The sequence below is a fragment of the Buteo buteo genome, chromosome 22 (assembly GCF_964188355.1).
Source record: "Buteo buteo chromosome 22, bButBut1.hap1.1, whole genome shotgun sequence".
NCBI classification, from domain to species: domain Eukaryota; kingdom Metazoa; phylum Chordata; class Aves; order Accipitriformes; family Accipitridae; genus Buteo; species Buteo buteo.
Genome location: NC_134192.1, coordinates 17,161,835 through 17,182,694, shown reverse-complemented (window position 1 = coordinate 17,182,694; position 20,860 = coordinate 17,161,835).

Genomic DNA, 20,860 nt, shown 5'->3' with positions numbered 1-20,860 from the left:
GCTGCTTGCAAGTAGCATGAGAACTGTTGTGTGAGCACCCGCTGCTCAAGGGATACAGGTTGCAGCAACCTACACTTCCTGGAAAAAACTCTTCGTAGTGGGTAGGTTTGTTCACTACCATCTCCCACAACAAAAAAGGTTGCTTAGACTTTCTTCTCTGGTGCACTTCCATAATTTTTCCTACCGTCCTACCAGAAGCAGAAAGAGGCTCTTATTCCATATATTCATATTTGCCCTCGAAACAGTCCAGAGTATGCGACAGTGTATTTTTTCCTGCTGTGGATGAAAGTTTCATGGCAAGTTGTGTTCAAAGAAGTGAAGACCATGAATACACAGACAGAGCTGCTGAACAGCCCTGTGGGATGCTAGGGGCTAGGAAGCACTCAGAAAGTCGGTTGTTTCTCAAAAGAGGAAGAAAGGCTTTTTGCCCCCTGTTTCCTTCATGAGAAGGACGATTTTGCAGTGAAGGCGCTTGACTGAGGCAGGCAGGTTGTGCTGGTTTCTGGCCTTCCCTTGTGCTCCCCATGGGTGAAGTCTCTGCCTGGGTAGGCTGGAGAAAGGACCGTCTCTATGGGCACTGCGACCCTAGTGTGGGCACAGCTTTCATGCTCCTCGACAGACAGCGGGACTTTACGTCTTGGTGCTTGGCCATCACTTTGGAGACACAAGTTTTAAGCAGCTTTCTTGGTACCCTAGTGAGGTGCTCACCCTGCACCCAAGGGCACAAGCCACCTCAGCCCCCGTCCCTACTTACCCATGTTACCTATATCTATGTATCTGGGCATGAAAAGGACTGGTGGGGATGCTGGGCACTCCTGCCAGCTGCTGACCTCCCAGCATCTCCACCATGCAATTTTGGGCAACCCATGTCCCCTCTATGCACCCACACCTCTCAAGTCAGCAGCAGGGAGGCAAGGTCCTGCCCTCAAGCTCTTCAAGGATCCAACACTTGTACAGCCATGCACCACCGATAAAATAATTCAGGGTAAATGCAGAGGGGACTTCACTGCTTGCAACAGAGACAGACCTCCTTTTCTCCATGCCAAGAGGATAAATCTGGGTTTCTTTTGGGGTGCAGAGGAGGAGGGCTGTGAGGATGTATTGTGAGGAGGGCTGGGGCGCCGGTTTGAAGGTAGTCATCAACCCATCATGTAAAGTTGTTTTGAAAGTAGCATGCTCAAGGCAATGTTCTTATCAGATGTGCATGCAGCAAATAAAGGGTTGGATCCTGCTAGAAGCAGTGGGGTGCTCAGCAGGGTGCTGCTCGCCAGCAGCCCCAGGAAAGGAGGGTACACAGCGCCTTGTCAGGGCTGCTCAGAGTGTTGCAGGATGGAGTCCAGCATTCGCTTTTACTGTCTACCCACTCTCTCGCATCCTGTCCTGTGTGGTTAGGGCGCTGTGAGCTGCAAATGCAAAAGCTGGTAACAAAGCACAAACATCTCTGCAACCAAGTAAGAGTTTGACCTTGGCAGGTCACCATGTGCCTAAATATAGCATCCAGATCACAAGTGTGGGATGGCACCAGGGTCTTCGTGGGTAGCAATTTGACAGCTGGGCAGAGGACAGCCTGGGGCTGAGTCCCTGGCTGGTGCTTAGCAGCCATGTAACCCCTCACCGTGCCAGGACTATCACTCCTCTGCGACAAGGGGAGCTTTAGGATGGGGCTGCCAGCTCTGTGGCCAGTCCCCCAGTGTCATTTTGGCCTTCCAGAAGAAAGAGTGGCCCCTGGGGTCCCCCCCATGGATGCCCGTGCCCCAAGGGCTGCCCACGCACCCTCGCCATCCGAGGGCTGCCTTGCTGTCCAGCTCACCAGGGCTTCCCAGCTCCCACAGGAGCATCCTCCTGGCAGCAGCGAGGAGATCCAAACAGTGGGGGGGATGCACAGTGTTGGGTCACAAGAGGGGGGTCCCCTTGGCGTCACTGGGCTTTGGACCCGGTCCCGGTCCTTTGGGCTTGCAGCCCTGCTGTGCATGGGACCAAGCCCACACGCAGCCTGGAGGCACTGCCAAGCCACTGCTTTTGTTCCTTTTTATCTTAAAATTGGCATTATCTTTGGAAAGGCCAGTCCTGGCCTCCTCACAGTGGTCTGGTCTGACACCAAGCTCCTGCACACTGTCCCAGCCACGGCGAGCTTGCCACAGGCAAAAAGCCTGTGGACATCCCCAAGGACACCCCACACAGCTGAGGCCCACGAGGCCACGGTGAGGACCAGCACCCGCTCCCCAAAGTCCTCACCCCATGCCTCAGCCCCATGGTGCTCACCGGCATTTTCCGGGGCTCTTCAAAGTTTCCTCTGCATTTAACGCTCACATCTGGGGGAAGTCTCTACGTGAGAAACAAAACGACATGAGAAGTCATCATTTAATACTTTCCCCGAATCCTGAGTGTCGGGACTGAGAGGCAGCCGATAACGTGTGAAACCGCAGCAATGAGTGTTGCAGAGAGCAGCAAGTGAGGTTTTACACAGCTATTCCTGAACCCTGGCTGTCCCCAGCAGACAAAACCTTTTCAAAGCCATTTCTGGATAGCAACCCATCACTGTTTCGCCGAAATGAGAAGAACCTGTAGGTAATGCCGGAAACCCCGAGCGCATCGCCGGTCCCATTGCATGCACCTTGCTGGGGAAGCCGGAGCCGGCGGCAGCCTTGGAGGGGCTGCCGGATTCGGCGAGAAGGATGGGGAAAGCCTCTGGTTTTGGGTACCCGGCACAAAACATCACCGGACGGTTGGCCGGCTTGTGCTGCAAACCAGGAAACTGAGAGTTGCTAGTCACCAGCACCCTGACGGGAGAAACTGGGTGGAAAATATGACAGCAGGGATCCTGGCAGAGGTTCGTCAGCGGGGAGGGCAGGCTGGCAGCTCAGGAAACCATCGTTCCATGTCAGCAATCCAGCCCCTCGCTGCCCCAGCTGGCAGGGAGCAAGCCCTCGGGATCTGCGTCCTCCACCCCGCACCACTAGGTCCTCTGAGGCTTCTCCGGCTTGAGACAGGAGTCGATGCCAGTAGTGCCAGATCTACCAGGAGGTGCCGACCAAGCTCTGGGGAAGGCAGAACCCTGTCGGGCTGTCCCATCACCGTTGCTGCTCAGAGCCAGGCAGCCCAGGAGGACAGAGATGCTGTGGTGGTGTTGGCTCCTGGGGACGTGCTCTGTTGCCACCTCACTGCTTCACGTGGATGGCAGGGATAAGGGGAAAGACTCAAAATCCTCAAATCCCACATTATGCCATGCCAGGGCCAGGTAACATCATGATTGCACATCCTTGACCACTTGGCTGCTGTAAGAACAAGGGGAGCATAGCAGAGGGGGGACACAGCCTTGGGGAAAGAGGGGCATGGTCCAGAGAGACGATGGGCAATGGAGAGAGGACCTACCACCAGAAGGAAGAGTCTGACTGCATGGGATAACCCCAGGGAAGGCGAAGTCACACCTTCACCTAGTGATGAGCCCACCACCGAGAAACCAAGAGGGTTTTCTTTCACCCCTCAAACCCTCTGAACATAACCATACCCATCCACTTGTGAACCCAAACTGGCAGTTCCTCCAGCCAGATAACCCCCGGGTGAGACGATGGGAAAATGTGATCCATCGCTTGCATTCCTATTGACCTAGTTGTGGTATTTCCGCTGATCAGCAAATTGTCTCCACTCGTACTCCGCACTCAGAGTTTTGTTTACTGAGAAAATATCCGGTTGCCTGCCCCGGTGATCTGCCAAGGGCTGGGAGCATTTCTGAAGGCAGCAAGGTGAAAGCCGATGAGAAGAGAGTGATTTTTTTTTTTTTTTGGGGTGCCTGCTGCGGTTTCATGATTAGCTCTTTAAAATGTGCTGCTTACCCTACATGCTCTTTACAATTAACAAAAGCTGGGTGCTGTGCAGTACTAAGAACAATACATTCAAAAAGATTTGATTCTGAGTCACAAAAGGAGTTTGCCTGTGATGCTGTGGGAGGGATGCAGAAGAGAACCTATGAGAGAAACCTAAACTAAATCCCTTCCACACAGGGCCATGGGCAGAAAGGAAATGTGAGCTTTTCCACCATTTGTTTTGTTACTTCTTTAGATTTTTCCCTCTCCTGCATTCTCTGAGCTTTCATGTCTCCAGGACAACCCCATCACCATAGAGGAAGAGGGAACAGACATAGCCAGAACACCACAGAAAAAATCACCAGCATCCGGAGAAAGAAAGGTTGCGTTGCAGTTTCCGTTCATTTTTTACCTTGGTATGAATGAGAGAAAGCTCTTGGAGTCCAGAGCAGCAAGAAGCAGTCTCAGGGATAGATGAAGGTGTCAATATTTGTGACAGCCACGTCTCTCTGTGGAAGAAAAGAGCAGAAGATGGTGGTTGTAGCCACTATGGTGGTAATGGCAGGCTGCAGCCCCATCACTCGCCGTGGCCCTCAGCCATGGAGACACCTATGTGGAGGCCAGCAAAAATTCCAAGCTCCAGCAGACATGAACATAAGCTGTCCCAGGCTCCCGCTGCCCAGCAGGTAAATCAGAGCAGGGTGTAGAGCACCATCTCCACTGCATTTTCCCCAGAGATGTGAGGGGACATCTGCCCCTTCTCTGCCACCCTCCAGAGCAGCAAAGAGAAATGGGAAAAAGCTGTAAGGGATGGCACTGGGGTGCTGCTGTCTGTCTGAGCTGCCCTGCTCCGAGGGCCATCATCCCCTGTGCCCCCTTCCCTCCATCCCTCCTCGCCTTCCCACCCTGCGGTACCACTCATAGACACAAATGGAGCTGGCCTTTCCTAAGAGGACTGAGGTGGGTGGAGAGCAGGGAAAGGCAGACGAACAAGCCCCAGTGACCCCACAGAGGATGGAGTGCCCCAAAGGACACGTGGCCCTCGCGCCACATCTGGGCTGCACATCTGGGCAGTGATGCCAGCCTTGCTACGCCGAGCCACGGAGAGCACCCGGCCTCTAAACTGCTGATGCTGAGCCTTACCGAAGCTGTGAAACCACAAATTGCACTAGAAACTTCTTGCTGTGACGGCTGCACCTACTTCTCCCAGCTTCCTAAAAATAGAGCCTGGCGCGGGGAGCCCCATGGCCCCAGCCCTTCCAAACAAGCCCCTGCTGCCCCTGCCTGAGTCACAGCGGAAAGGAGCGGGAGCATCCCGTGCGTACCCCCTGCGCTCAGCCGAGTGCCGAAAGCAGCTCTCCCCGGCACGGGATGCGGGGGCCTGTGACCATCAAAGCCGCAGTGAAACACCCTGGCGAGGCTCTGCCCTTTCATGTTGCAAAAGGAGAGGGTAGGAGCAGGGAAAAGCAAAACCCGAGGGAGGCTACGGGGCTGGCTGCCTCCCACGGCACGGCGCGATGGGGTGGGTGGGGAGGGTCCCAGCATCGCCTTTGCATCGCCTCTTCCTCTCCCACCCACCCCGTCGGGAGGGGACCGAAAGACAGCCAGGACCAAAAAAACAGCCAGGACAAAACAAAAGCCTCGGGAGGAGAGGGGGGGACTCTGCCATTCCTCCCCACCCTGTGGGGCTGAGCCCCCGGCAGACGCTGCTGCAGCCAGCTCCAAGCGCTTGCTGAGCTCCACGGGGCCAAACCCAGCCTTGCCACAGCAGAACCACCCAGCCCTTGGCTCCCACCACCCCGTGAGGGTCCCCGGCCACACGGGTGGGAGATGCCCATAGGTCAGGGTTTGCGTTGTGCCCTAAGGAGGGTTTCACAGCTCTTGGCCCAAAGCTCAGGAGGTGATGCTACATGCAGTGGTGGGATGGATGGGACCCCAAGGATTTCAGGTGGATTCTGTCATGGGAGGTGGGTGAGATGCAACCCGGATCACCTGCCGTCCTGCACAGCCTTTCCCTCCATAGTCGGAGGTTTGCAGTGAGCCCTCGTGCTGGTCATGTCTGGTTATCCCACCGGGGCTGCGTGGCACCGACACATCTTGCAGCAAATCATCTGAATCCTGATTGGAAATTATCAAGAGATGGGCAATCTCCCAGGCTGATTTGGCAGCCACTAATTTAATCTTCTGCCTTTCTCTCTCCTGCATTAAACCACAGTCCCCCAGCTAAGGCAATATTAATGCAAATTACTCATCTTTTTGAAAACCTCACACACGTCAACCTCCATAAGGCTCTCATCGTAGGGCTTTCTTCACCACTATGAGAATCACGTCCGTGGGTCTTCACCACATCCCCTTTCAGCCTTCACTGTCATTTCTCCCCTCTCCCTCTGTTGACTTTTGAATCTCCTGGGAGACTGTGCTCTTCCCTCAGGATCACTGGGATCCCCCTGGGGCCATGCCCAGCCCCAACGTGAGCAAGAGAGAGTGACGCTGCTGCTGGCGATGGCAGGAGATCAGCCAGCAAGGGCGAGCAGCCAAAAGGGTGGGGGGCAAACAAGGGGCACTGCTCTGACCTGAGGGCTTTGGGGAGAAAATCCGCAGCCCCTGCCTGGGACTAACCACCCCCATGGAGAAGGCAGTGCCTGGGGGCAGGATGGATATGTGCTGGGGTGGAAATCCACATGCAACCACGCTCTCTAGTAACGCTTGGTCTGAGAGCCCAACCGAGACGATGCACACACAGTTGGAGGCAGCAAAAATCAGACTTGAATCTCTTGCAAAGCAACGCAAAGGCAGAGCAGCATCACCTTCAGTGGCATGCAACAGGTACTGCAATGGTAACCCACGGCCCTTTCGTCTCGGCACCGTACGTAAGCCATGATGCTCTGGAGCCAGGCACGTAGGCGTTGCAAGGAGCCCTCTCCCTGCGTGCTGCCAGCCCTGTTGCTGCTGCAGCGTGATGGTGTGAATTCTTTCCCTGACCAGCTGGTTTGCAGCAGCCCCAGCCCCAGCTTGCTCCTAGGTCAGGCTGCAATGGCCCAAGCCTTGGGGCATCATCTTGATAACAAATCCATCATAAAATCCCTGTGACCCTGCGAGAGACATGGCAGAGAGCAGACGCTAAATCAACTCTGCCATCTACTGACTTCTCTGGCTCCCCTCCCTGCCCCGTCCATCCCTGCATCCCTGCCGCACGTAGCCACCTGGAAAGTTGTTGCTAAAAACGGAGGGTCTCCGTGCTGGGATGTGATTCCGCAGGTGATGCCGGAGGAGCCCTGCAAGCCACGAACGCACGCAGCCTCGCCTGCCCTGCGCCTCGGGGATGTGGGCACAGCTCTGGCTAGTCCTCAGGCTGCAGAGCAAAAGGTTTTGTGGGGAGAAAAGCAAACTAAAGCTGCTGCCGACAGAATAATGTTCTTAGTGCTCAGGCCAGGGACAAGAGAAAAGAAGAGAGCAAGTCCAACTTCCATAAAGCACTGATGTTTCAGGAATTTCTCTGTCTGAAGAGACCTCAGCTGCAGGTTTTCCTTCGGATGGCCCCATGGCTGGTGTGTGTCTCCTCGGGGTCCGGCCACCTCCACTTTCCCACAGTCTGTGGGAGTAGAGCCGGCACAGAGCCCAGGTTTGGCTTAGTGTGTGCTCCACTGAATTGCTGGCAGAAGGTGGGGAAGAGCAAGTGACAGCCCCAAGCCAGCCCCGATGCTGTGACCAGAGGCGGTGCAAAGCCCGGGTCCGGGCTGAGCTCTGACCCCACTTGGCTGGTTTCACGGACCACCACAACGGCAAGGACAACCCCTGGGCAGGGTTGGACGGTATCCCTTTTGTAGGAACTACCGCCCGTGCACAGAAACCTGAGCGGCAAGATCAGCTCAGCGTCACCTCGCTAGCAAAATTAAAAGGAAACAACACATGCAAAAGTGGAAATAGAAGAAAGGCATCCCTGGTGCTATGGAAACCATCCTGCCAGCATGGGAAGATACCTCCTGGAATAAATCCTGGCCACTGGGGTTGCTCCCTCTTTCCAGCACTGCAAAGCAAAGGAGCTTTTGCTGCAGAGATCAGGGGAGACACACGGCCATAAGGACAAAGATATCACCAGCACCCCAGCCCTAGTTTGCACCTTACTAATTTCATGCCTAAGCAGTGCAGAGGCAGCTGTGTGTGGTAAGTGGAAGTGTTGAAACACACCAGTAATTGATTTTCTCTTTTGCTTTCCTCCGCAGCGGAGTCCCGGCATGCACCACGCTTGCAGGACTTCTAAAGCCAGAGCTGGCTGGTCGGCCAGTGCACTGCGCTGCTGGGAGCACCATGGCCTCAGCCCCAAACTCCCACCTCCACACCAGCAGTCCCAGTAGCTTGGGGGTTTCTGCAGAGGAAAATGGTGGCAGCACGATGACAAATGTCATGCTTGTATCTCAGAGGCGGAGGACTCCCTCTCCCTGCAGTGCTCTGGGGATGCACCAGATGGAGGATGGAGACTTCCCATGGCAGTGCTGCAGTGGGATAGTGCTACCAGAAGCATTGACATGGGGGTCTTTAAGATGTTTCTCTTTCTAAACAGTGAGAAAGCTAAAATCATGGTCGCTGTGTAGACGAGCTGATCCACAAATACTTCATTTTCCCAAGGGAGATACTTCATTTTCAACACAGGTACCAGTGGCAAAAGGCCATGTTGCAGCTCGAGCTCTCCTGCCTACTGGCACACCATTTCCATCACAACCAGACACACTTGTCACCAGAAAGACCTGCTTTTAATTTTTTTTGGTCACTGCCCAGAGAGCTGCAGATCTCCAAAAACCCTGCTGAGCTGTCTGTGCTAAGCATCCTTTTTGCAAAGGGTGCTGCACACTTGAAAACGAGTAATGAGGTCAATAGATGTGGCCACGCGTAGCACCCAGTGATGGTATGGCATTGGATATGCCAGCTTCAGTGTTCGCCTCTGCCCTTTCCAGCCTGGAGGAGAGGGATTTCCAAGAAGTCGCTCCAGCCCAGTTGAATCACAGCCCTGATGCACAAGCAGGGCATCTCCTGTCCTTCCAGGAATGTGACGGCAGAAGATGCTGCAGCCCCAGCCCCTGCGTCCCACTGACGCTGGGAGCAAATCTGCTGCAGTTTCTAGGTACAAGTCACTCTTACCAGCAGGCTCACGGCACTTCTCGGAGTTTACAGCCCGCAGGCTGTTTACAGAGGGCTGAGAGACCTCAGCTCATCTCACATTTACCACAGGGACCAGGCGCACACCCAGGCAGCTCCCGCAGAGCGACTGCTGTGCTGGGACCCCCACACCCAGCTCCGGCCCCTCTCGGCTGCTTCGTGTTGTGGGAGTTCTGCTCCGGCTCCTGTCCCACCATGCTGGTGGCTGGAAACCCCCCATGAAGCGTGCTGTGTCAGCTCTCCACATCCTTCCCAGAGGTTTCCCATAAGGTGCGGACAAAGGTCCTGGAGAGCTACAGAAAAACGTGACTTGTTCAAGCGCTCTGATTTAGGAGGGGATGGGACTAAAAAACTAAAATTAAGATGATTATCCACGTGCAGGTCCTCCAGGATCAAGTCACACCAGAGGAATGAGCTTCCTTTGGAAAAGATTCCTCCAAATATATCTCATGCATAATAAAACCGACCCAGACCTATGTGCCTTGTGGGTGGGTGCTGGTTATGGGTTCAGCGGACAGATCCCGACACCAAATTGTGGAGCCATAGGATTTCAGCTCTCCTGCTGATGCCCAGACTCAGCCAGAGTCCCAGGCAGCACATCCCCACCTTGCCACCAATGTCAGCTGATGAAAGCTGACCTGGGGACATGCAAACGCTGCTCAGGGTACACCTTTTTCTTTCCAGAGCAGCTCCTCATAAGCCCAGGCTGGGGCACACACTTTCCTTCACTTGCTTCAATGAGTCACCAAAACCCAGAAGTTGTAATTCCCTTTTAGCAGAAAAGCAACGTTTATTTTAAAGTGGAAAACCTTTGGCCTAAAAAACCCCTGCACACCTGGAGGGAACTATCACACAGACGTGATGCAATCAGAGAGGCTTGCACACTGAAATGGCCACTTACTGCAAAATACAGTGAAAGAAAAACCCCAAACACCCTGTCAAGGAAAACACTCAAATGGCACTAACCATAAGGACAGAAAAAAGGACCATTTCCCCCCAGTATTCAGGGAAGGGAAGAAGAACATGCAGCTGTCAAGAAATTATTACCGTTTTGCTGAGCCACGAGAAAATCTACCCACGTGAGTATTGAGTGTTGTCAGCCCGGTGACAGTAAGTTGGGGGAACTGTACTGGAAACAGGGCTAAGTGGTTTGAGAGAAAGGAAAGAAAACCCAGAGCACATCCCAGCCGGTTCCCTCAGCATCAGCCTCCCCATGCTGTACCGCAGGCCAGGAGCCAGCTGGGATATGGATCCTGTTGGCCTTTGCCACCTGGGCATATAGGTGGAGAGAGCTGGAAGGCAGGACGCTGGCTTTCTCTTGCTGCCTGAGTCCGGTTGCTTATGATACCTTAGATAAGTCAACTGGTCTCAATTTCATCACTGGTGAAATGAGGAGTCTCTGTTGCTGGGAAGACTAAAGATCCAGAGATGGAAACAGCCAGATATATTGAGTGGATATAGAAAAAAATTATTATGCCAGCCCTAACCTTCAGAGCAATATTATTTCAGAGTGGATTCTATATTGAGGTGAGGCTGCAGGATTAGCAGATCCCTTCCGCCCCCCCCAAGTCTGTTTTGCTTGTGGTGGTAACTGGTGAGGGATCCACCTGTCCTTAACTTATGAGCTTTTTGATCTTATCATCTCCCCGTGTCTTGTTGAGGAAGGGGAGTGAGAGAGCGGCTGGGTGGGTGTCTGGCAGCCAGCCAAGGTCAACCCACCACAAGGTCCCAGCCCTCCCACAGCCCCATTCACTTCCCACTCTGCAATGCAGTTCCCGAGGAGCATCACTGCCCTTCCTGTCTTCCTGACCAGTGAATTCACCCTAATTCTCAAAGAACTGAGCTGAATCGCTACAGCTAATAATTACGTAGTGCAATATTGAGTCTCAGTGCTGCCACATGCACACAACTCCCATCTCTACTAATCGGCCCCCCGGACCGTGAAGGTCTGTGGCAGTGCCACATGATGCAAAGACAGTTTCTAAGCGACAGCCTGGATTTGGCGCAGGAAGGAGAATTTCCCCCAATTCCCTCCTGCAGTGTGTGAAATAATAGCAGAGCGTGCAGCCTAAGAGGCGGTCGTCAGGATCTTTGAAAAGGGGACTCAGGTTTTTTACTTTAGTTTTGCAAGTCAAGAACATCAATGGAACTGAAAGTAGGTTCACACCACAGTGCCCACCCATGCAAAGCTATAACGAACCACAAAACCAGGCAATTACACAATCTTCTTCTAATGTTTACCAGGTTCGTTTTCCAAGCACCAGTTGCTGCTGAAAACAACCTCAGAAGAGTTTAGTGGTAGAAATGACCTCTTGGTCTGCTATTGCCAGAAAAACCACTGAGCTTCTCCTAGAGGGTAGAAGCACACGATTCAGGTCTCTAAGAATGAGCCCTGGTCTTCAAATAATCCTGCAAGTGTTTCAGCACAAACCCAGAACTCTCATATCACCTTCCTTCATGTACCTGAGCTCAAAGGAAGAAGATATAAAGCAAGTTCTCCTCCCTGCATGGCAAGGATGGATGGGCATGTCCCAGTAGCTTGAGGTTCATGGTGCCTGCAAAGAACCATATGGAAAGGGCATATCTGATTAACAGTAGACAATGGGCATCTCTTAGACCCAACTATGTGCTTTTAGCCCATTTCAGGAGATGCCAGATACTGCCCCTGCTGAAATCCAGACCAGGATCTTCAGATTCTCTTTGGTCACAGCCAAAGGCACTATCACACAAGGCATCCAGCAGAGGAGAAGGCAGGTAACCACAGACACCACCACAACGCCTATGTGATGTTCCTTCTTCTACAAACCCCCTAAAATAACTAGCTGCTTTTAATAAAAACCCCACCTAAGTGAAGTCAAGGTAAGTAGCAAGTTGCAGCAGTCTCTCTGAAGAACAGAGTGTGGGAGCCCACCTGGACACACTGACGTGGGGGCTGTCTTGGCCATGCCATGGGATCTGGAGCTGAAACCATCTCTACCCGTAAGGGATGGTCAAGGCCGAGGCTGTGTGTACACTGAGGTGCACAAGCCGAAGCCCCGCTGGGTGCACACATCGCAGAGCCGTGCCAGCTCCAGACACGGTGCCCACCTTGATGCAGGGACACTTTTCCAAGTCAGAAGAGGGATAACAACAAACAGCTCTGCAGCAACCTATTCCTTCCTCTGAGCAGATTTCCAAAAACCCTGAGAAATCTCTCTCCAGCTACATATAAGGACTCAGGAGGAAGCACAATTTACAACCACTTCGCACGGGTGGGGATGTGCCTACCCCTTCTCGCATGGCACAGGAGCAGCACCGTGGCCTGGAGGATCGTGGGGCATCTGAAGCCTCTGCTCCCATGTTGTCCTCACAGCCTGTGGATAACTGGTGTTCATGGGATGGGTCAACCTTCTCCTTCTTCCCAGAAGGAGGAGGAAATTTATTCCCTAACAGCCGCCACTACAATCCTTTGCAACGTGGTGGCTTCCTGCTGGGTGGCAAGGTGCCAGCAAGTCTTTGTAAAATTATGCCTCAGGTAGGAAAAAGGTCAGAGCTCTGCATGGGAAATGAAATGCTCTTGAAATTGCAGAGCTGTCCTGGGGATATTAACATACAAAATTAATGAAGAGCCCTTGAGCGTTTCATATATCAGCCCAGCGTACAGCCTCAGTGAACACCAAGCCCCAATGCTCAGCAGCTCTGGGACCTGATGAAGGCCTGGGAAGCAATCAGCAGATGCAACTCCTGAATTGCTGGGTCCCTACAGGGTTCAGTGGTGGCAGGGCAGAAAGGCTCACCTGGACTGGCAGCACATTGACTGGCAGTTTTCGTTCCCACACAGGATGGGGTTGACTGATGCTCAGCGCACACCATTGCATGGGTTGAGGGCTGGATTCCAATGCCAGCCCAGCCCAGCTGGAGCTCAGGAGACACCAGGCATAAAAGCCATCCTACATTAGGATCAAAGATCCAGTGCCCACTTCCAAGAGTACCCGATAACCAAGGAAATTAAGGACCCACCTTGTGACGATCGAAGTTTGTTTGTAAATTCCTACACTGAAGGTTGCATCCAGACGGCTGCACTTAGGAGAGACCTGTGCATACTGCTGTCCCCCACAGCATCCCTGAGCTGGGAGCACCACAGTTTGGTTACACACTGTGACAGAAACACTTGTTTTCCCTTGTTTCACCCATCTGTCTGATCCCTGCCAAGCTGCTCTACAGTTTTCATTTCCTTAGCAGTGGGAATTCACTAGTTTTACTGATGCAGTACAGTAATGTAACACTTCTTCAAGCTAAACCTGGTGGGAAGTTTGCTTCCCACACTGCGCCGTTTGACGGCGGCTCTGGGAGAGAGCGCAGCTCCCGGACAGAGTGCAGCTCCCCAGGCAGCAGCATTAGCTGTGGGAGCCAGGACCTTTGGAAGAAGAGCTGGCTTGCATGCAGTCTGTTACTGCCTCTATTTGAGGACTAAGGCATCTGCAAAGCACTGCGCCTGGAGCACGCATGAGCTCTGCGTTATCCCTCTTCCACTGGGCACCGCAGGTGGCTTTTCCAAATATCCTCTTGTTTTATCATCAGGCAAAATGGTAGTATTCGTATTCCTTGCCTCAATCCGTTTCTTATTCTTGTGTCTTTTGGTGTCTATACAGCAAATATAATGTTCAAAGATTGCAGCAGCAGCAGCAGCAGAGCGTGACAAATGTTAAAGTCTTTGGGATCAGTGAACATCTTTTCATTCTGGGCATCTATACAGCAGATGAAGCCTCCTAGAATTACCATACTAGCATCATGACATGGCATTTGTCACCCAGGAGCTGCACCATGTATCTATCACAAGCACCAGCAGTACAATGAATCCACCCACAAACCGGGGGCAAACTTAACTGCATATGTGCAAACACATTGCATATCCTCGGGCATGCAAAGTACTGCTAATAGCACTAATAATCTCCAAGTGCTATAATACGCAAAAGCAGCCAAAGGTGACCCTTGCTGTTTGGACTGTTCCCACTCTCCTTCTGTGGCAGCGGTGGAAGCAACACAAGGCAGAAGATAAAGAGAAATATCCTGCAAAAGGGAAGAGAGATGCAGCATTTGTATGATCCAACGACACATGGGACTATGCACCCGTGGTGAAAAGCTGCTGGAGCCAAAATATATATCTAACGAGGTGAGACTAACCGTCCTTCCTGACGGAGCCATACTGACACAGCTGGATTTCCCAATTTAGGAAGACACAAGTATACACCTCAGGAAGAAGAGATGCTCATCCTCTGACCCTGCCACCCACACACCAGCAGCATCTAAATCCAATGCACAAGCCCTGCACACCATGGAGTGTCACTGCAGAATGAGTGATCGCAGACAGCAAAATGACTGAAACAATTTTTTTTTTTTTCCAAAGAGATCAGCTAGGAATATATTTATTTTTTTGAAGAGAGATTTAGGGAGGTGCAAGCTCTGAACCAGGCCCTGAAAAGAAACAAAGAATAATGGATTGTGTTTATCCATGGAGTAAATTGGCAGCGCTGAGCATTCAGGAAATGCAAGACCAGACTCATTTCCTACATGGCAAATAACAATATCTTCTTTCATGCCATGAAGTCTTCAGGCTCTCAATATTTTTACTATATGCCAGATGACTGAAATAGAGCTACTTGAGCTTAGAGCCACCAAAGAATTGGACTGAAGTTACTGAAGCCATTGCTTTGGCTGAGGTTTCAGAAGTCTTGTGAGGAGGACTCTTAGTTTCACATCCAACCACATTTGGTCAGTGAAAACATGAACACCAACAGTTTATCAGCTGCACAATTTACCCAAACCTACTTCTGAATAATCATAAATCATAAAAGTAGCTGTCAGCTGAGAGGCAGTCTCAAGAACACACATTAAGAGCCAACATAACTTAAAAAATCCTGCAAATGCATAGAATGATTTGACTCATTTAATTGTTTAAATCAAGCCAAAATCCAATTTAATAACACCCTTATATACAAAGACTATGTCACAAATAACGCATCAACAGAAATACATGTTTAACACAAAGAAGCTAAACTGGTTCTGTGGCAGATGCTCGTTTACATATGTATTGATTTAATTACAGATTTCTCTCCCTCCTTTAAAGATTGCTAAAAAAGACTCAGACCACAATCCCAGAACCACTCAAACTGAGCCAGATTGACTAGATGCACTAATTTTTTCCTTTCGTCGTGCCTGCAGAGATGTGCAACATTCGTGCTCTTATTGACATAAACAAAGTCGGAGGCACAGGCAGGATTGCCATAGCTTAAGCTCCTGATGCACCGCTGCATGTGAGAAAGTTTGTATCTGTCTTCATAAGCATAAAAGCCGGGATCAGGCCAGAAGATCATTGGGTTTTCAGTCTGCATTAAAGCAATTTTCTGTGTGTGCTGCAGCTGTGTATATGAGAGATGAGAGGGGTGGATATGCGCAGGGGAGTAAACCTGGCTCTCTGTTCCCGCGTTCCCCAATTTGCAAAGCCACAGAAAGCATTTTTCCTAGGCAAGGAGGAGCAATAGAAAAGGCTCTTATTTCCCTGAAACCCTCCCATCCCAAGTGTTTCTGCATGGAGACAGGCAGCAATTCCCATTAGTCACTGTTATATGGTTGTTTTGTGCCCTACAGCCTGTCAGTGTGGGAAATCTGCCTAGAATAAGACCAGCCTGGCAGCCTGCTGCAGCCCAGGCAGCCCCAGCACCCTGCGGGATAATGTCAGAGCTGCTTCCCAAACAGCCACTTCTCACCAGTATTTCCAGGTGCTTTCCTGTGTAAGCAAGGAAAAATTAAAAAAAAACACCTACTTTTTGGGATACCATGACACAGCCTGTGGGCAGACAATGGGTTTCTATGCAGGGGTCACCGCTTGCGCCTGTACTGGGAGGATGCTGCACAGGGATGCCTTGCGGGATGACGATGCGTGGTGAACCCCTCGACTCGCTGCCTGCCCATGGCTGTGGGCTCCGGTGTGGCTTTGCCTCCTGATCTTCCCCACGTTTGCACCATCCCATAGGTGTCCCTGTGAGACAAGCGGTCCATAACAGCGTGTTTTGAACAACAGACCTAGAAGCTTCCTCGTCAGACCCAGCTCATCCTCCAGCCCTGCCCAGGTGTGGGCAGGCGTTAGTCACATGCTGACCAGCTTTGTTCAATAAGCCAACTTACAGATGACGCATATGGATTTTACGCCTTAAATCCATCTAATAAACTGACTCCTCCATACTATTTTTTTTTGCAAGAAACAAGACAAATGGTGCAACCGTGATCCTCATCCTACATATTTGGACAAACCCAGAAAAACAGTCCAAATCGCCCACGGCAGGCGTTGGGCAATTGTTTCACACTCTGTCAGCAAATGTAGAAGTCAAGGAGATGGTGCTTAGATCCTGCATGGAGCAGAGTGGAAGTACCCCCTGCCCCTCCTGCCCCAGCCCTTTTACTCAGAGTAAATCACTCACCTTCATGCTACGCAGAGACCTCGGGTGCTGTGTACCCACAACGCGGTGCAGTCTTTGATGCTGTTTTTCTAGTAAAGTACCTTTATGATTCACCAGAAAAATAATGCCTGGCTGCTCTTTGCTCACTTAGAATCAGCAGTTATTGGTACAACCTGAAGCAGGGGAAAGAGTGTTTCGATGTTAATCTTTTCTTAAAACATGGCACTGATCCAGCACCAACAATGCACGGTAGGTGGAATTGTGATAGCATCACACATCTCAAATGTCTTAGTTATGTGACAGCTTGACTAAAGCCAGGAGATTTTCCTTAAACTCTACTTATTCTACCTTAAAAAAAACCTCCTTTATGCATCAAAAAGTCCAGCTGGAGGACTTTCCTAATTGCCCATCATTTTTAATTAGTTCTTGTGTTTTTCTCTGGAGTGATTTGAGTACAGTACCCAGATTGCACACAACGTTCCTCACGCTGGTGAGCTGCACATGGCGACTTCTGTTAAATACCATCTATCCGGCACACACTTGAGACTTGATGATATTTAGGTAGTTCACAAGAAGCAATATCATTCCTCCCCACCCCCCTGAGAACCTGGCTCGTCTGCATTAGTCCATACTCCTCTACAACTTACACAAATCCAGAGATCTTGGTTTCCAGAGCCACAACCAGACCCAGTCAGACATGGGGGCTGCTCTGTGGGACCAGTAGCTGGATGGGGTCCACAAAACTTTGAGACAAATAGACTTTCAAGGCTTTCATGGGAACTAATCCTTAAAGACCAAGAAAGGGTTGATCTTCTGCAAGGCCAAATCAAAGGGTTGTCCCTTGACCACATCATTCATGGGATCTGCAAGACTTGGATCATCTCTGAGCCTACAAACAGGGGTAACAGATGAAGCCCATGCGTGCGGGGGTGCTTCTCCGCTGCCGATGGAGTCACTCGCAGCCGTCCAGGCACAGGGAGACAGTGTGCGACAGGCAGCGAGTACAGGATTATTTTAGGCTGTGCTCAGTTACTAGAGATGCCCTTTGGGTGTTCGGTACATTCAGTTTCCTTCCATCCGCTCAATTTGTTTTTCCATTTGGCAGAGGGATTTACCTAAAGTGACACTTATCTCTGATAAATATACAGTACTGGGAGCTAATTGAGTGATTTATAACGCTGAGCATAGAAACTTTTTATTTTAATTGCGCTGTGTAGGAGAGAGCTGTTGCTTTGTCCCTATCTCCGGTGGAAAGGTAGTAACCAGGAGACGAAACACTGTTGTGTTTCAGCATGAAATACTGCTTGATAATATTTAAAAAGCCCCATGCTATACCTAGCATTGGCCATGAGGAGAAAGAGAGATGGGGAAAACACCAATTGCTCTGCTCAGACTCAAGCCCAGAGCCTGCAAAGCCCAGGCTGGGGTGATGGGGGGGGAGATGGGGGTACAGAGGTGAGGATGGAGGTCGGGGAAGCAGCCACCTTTCCGGGGTGCAAAGGCTTTGCGGGGCCAGCCTTGCTCACGGGAAGCGCTGCACCCAGCTTAACCCCCGCCGAGAAGCCCGGCTGCAGGGGCAGCGTGAATCAGCAGCGTGGGTGCCGATGAGCTCAGCCGGGTTCACGGCAGCTCAGAGGGGACCTGAGGGACTCTCGCTGGACCATGCTTTTGGGGAACGCCGCATCGGAGTTGCCGCACAGCCAGTTTGGGTCAGCCAGCTCCGTTATGCCCACCTGAAAACATCCTCTGAGCTGGCCCGGAGAGCCCCGTGGTCCTGTGCCGCAGCCCAGCCGCTGACTTCCCACACCTCAGCTGCTTTTGCACCCCCTCAGCAAAGAAATTGTGATCTGTGTGACGTGACCACAGCCGAAGTTGCTTGCACAGCAGTATTGCCAGTGCGGTAACACGCGGCCCTCCGACACGGTGTGTGATACTGAAACAAGGAAAGCATCCTCCTCCCAGCAACCAAGGCACCAAAACCACCGGTTTGCACCAGTTCTCTGCTGAAATCCTCCAAGTGTAATGATACATGATAACTCAGAGGGGAGGAGCAAGGTCTCAGTGGAGCAGCAGCTAAGTGGATTAGAGCCCTGAGCCCAAAACACGCAGTGTTTTAAACCAGACAGTACAGGAAAACACATCCCAGAACAAAGTGGTGCAACATTTTACCATTCCTAGGAAATCACCTCTCAGTTATTTCACACTTGCCTTCATTTGTACCAAAGCCATGTGGTCACTTAGTCATAAATCTGCCCAAGGGGGGAAAAAAAAAAAACACCAAATACACACAAAACTCCCCAACCAGTAAGGGGCATTTTTACTGACACCAGCTTTGGAAAAGGCTGGCAGAGCACTGTGCTCTCCGATGGGGCGGGCAGGTTTGGCTCTGGTTCCCCTCCTTATCACAGCTCCAGCTGGGGTGGCCGCAGGCAGCGGCACCGACCTGCCAGGCTCCTCGCACCCAGCGGCAGGGCTGGCAGCCTGCGAGCTTCTGCAGGCTGCTTGGAAACGAAGCAAACAGAGCCAGCCCTTCAGAAAGGGATGGAAAGGGCTCAGCTCGGTTTGGTTGCCATTTTCCTGGGGGGATTTGGGAGCTCATCTATCTGGGAACGAGGAGCTGTCACATTCGTGAGTGAAAGCAAAAGCCTCTCCGGGCTGATGGCAAGCTCATTCCTACCCGTGCTTCTGCTCTCCGTGCTGGGGGGAAGGATGCCATCAGTTCACTTTTGTCTTCCTCCAAATTGCTTGCTTTCTTCAATGCTTTGAGAACTTTCCCATATGAACCACTTTTGAGATTTTTTTTTTTTTAGAAAAAAGAAAAAGTATTTTGGACACTTGCAAACATCACTTCTAGTTCCTGACATTTGCAGCATTTTGCAGGGCCCAGATCACACCAATAGTTTAAACAACTACAAATTCAGCAATGCTGACATGCTCTGGCCACATCTCAGCCTTGCTGTGTGACTTTGAGCCCCTCACCAGGAGCAGGACTGTCCTGCTTGGCAGAGCCTGCCAGAAAAAGAGGCTTAAAAACCACAAGACAGTCAAAAATTCCAGAGATGAGCAAGTGTTTACCAAAGGCTACATGCCACATGGGTGCATGAGGTGTCCCTCTCTCACCTGTGATGGGACAAATTAATTGACACCTGAACAAAAACATAAGCAACGGCAGCTTGGGTTCCCTTCTCCAAAAAGGGATGAGGAATATCAGCTCCAGGGTGAGGGCCCCCAGCTATGACCATTTTCCCGGGTGACATCGCTGTTAGCATCGCTGTGACTTGGTGGTCCCCTGGGCCACCCCTCTGGCAGTGACCCCGGAGACAGCCCAGCTCCCCTGCAAAGTGCTGCCACCTCCAGCCTGAGCACACACGGGAGAACTTGTGTTTCTTTCAGCTGTTCATCCAAAATTAGGAATAAGATAAATGCAAACATACTGTCACACCTCCATCATGTTTCTGGGACATTTTGGAACTAGACCGACTTCAAGGAGAAAGCTAGGCTGATGGGGAAGAAAGGCAATGAACACCCAGAAGAGGCCATATAAACTGTGGCCAAGTTACCCAGTAGCATTCCTGCCTTTTGTTTTTTGTTTTCTTTTTAAAACCTTTAGGTTTTTCTTTAATAGCAAAAGAATCTCTCTTGTTTGTCATTGCAGTCTGGGACTATTTTTAACACTGCTAATGAGTGACTAAAATGGGGTGGAGTAGCTAAGCCAGCTATGCTGCTCCCAGCCACCCACAAGGTTTATCTGACCATCAGAGGAGGAGCTGGACCAGGGCCATCCCACACAAGAAGGCTGAGCAAGGCGCCTGCAAACGCGAGACACGCGGAAGAAAATATGTGTCCTGGGACATGCATGGCGAAAAAATGTACAACAGTTCCTGTAGCTTATTAAAAAAAGCCCCATACTCTTCGCAGGGTAGGCACATCAAACACTTGAGTATTTTTCTCTGCATTAGTCTCGGAACAGGGCTCACAGAGCATGTAGCTTGCATCTCATCTGCCCATCAGAAAAAGACAGGAGAAAAAAACCATCTGTGCAAAGAAGTTATTCCTGGACTAGAGCTTTAGAAATGGTACCCAAATGGAGGCAAAATGTGGTTTCCCACAGGGTCAGTAAATTACCAGAGAATGTAGCACCCGGCCCACGTTTGTCCTTCTGTCCTTCGGAGCGGTCTCCGCAGAGGTGCGCTAGCATTCGGGGAGTCAGAACCTGTTGAAATGGGTACATCCCACATCCCTTCTCCTCCCGTCACCACCATGATTGCTGCATTCAGAGAAGGAACCGAAAATAACCGTGGGAAGTACCAGATGGCAGCTGCTGAATTCAGCGCGCTGTCTGCCAAGTCCTTCTGAGCAAAAGAGCGCACGTACTGAATGGGAATGAAGATGCCACCATCGGAGCATGACGGCAGGATGGCAGCATCAGGAACGCAGCGCTGGCCTGAGTGGAGAAACAAGAAACAC